This window comes from Mastomys coucha, chromosome X (assembly GCF_008632895.1).
Source record: "Mastomys coucha isolate ucsf_1 chromosome X, UCSF_Mcou_1, whole genome shotgun sequence".
Lineage (NCBI taxonomy): Eukaryota > Metazoa > Chordata > Mammalia > Rodentia > Muridae > Mastomys > Mastomys coucha.
Window position 1 is genome coordinate 17,007,544 of NC_045030.1, and position 733 is coordinate 17,008,276.

Consider the following 733-nt stretch of genomic DNA (forward strand, 5'->3'; position numbering starts at 1 on the left):
AGAAAATAGCCATGAAAAGCAAGTTAAATATGTCAATATATCAATGTATATATAAAAAACTGTTAGCTGACAAAGAAAAACCTTAGAATATTGCAAATTTATGGTAAACACTAAGTGTACCTAAACAAAATATTCTTGTCATGTGTTGATTTAGGAAATAATGAAAAAATTAAGTAAGTAGAAACTAATTTTATAGGCTTATATATAATTTTTAATGTAGCAAACTTTATCCACCAATCATCCCTTCCCAGTCATCTAAGAAGTTAAGAAATGGGAGAAAGGAAAATAGAGTTAACCATTGATGAGAATATAGAGTACAATTAAAGTGCCAATTTAAAGAACATAGAAGTTTCTAGAGATTCAGTCAACCAGCTAGTTAGACCCTATGTTTGATTTGTTTGGAGATTTCTTAGTACTAGAAATTGAACCTAGGTTTCAAGAAAACGAGCATCTATCGTTAAGTTTTATCATTAAGCTATATTCTTAACTTCAATCTGCCTCCCATTTTTAAAAAAATATCATGGGGCAGTGACTCACCGTGTTGCCCAGTCTGGCCTTGAACTCTCTTTGTAGCTCAGGCAGGCCTTTAAGATTTTCTTGCCTCGGTCTCATGAGTATTTGAGATAATGAAGTTCCACCACCAATTCTAGGAACCCTATCTTCTTAGAAAACCATTGTGAGTTTCCTTAACTCACAATATAATTGAAGATGGTGATGTGTTTAACAAGACAAA

At 32.3% G+C, this 733-nt stretch overlaps 1 protein-coding gene across 2 annotated transcripts in view; it reads left to right on the top strand.

The window, feature by feature from the left end:
- Wdr44 (WD repeat domain 44) overlaps positions 1-733 on the top strand; it is a 102,137-nt gene that overhangs the window by 76,412 nt on the left and 24,992 nt on the right. The window lies entirely within an intron of this gene.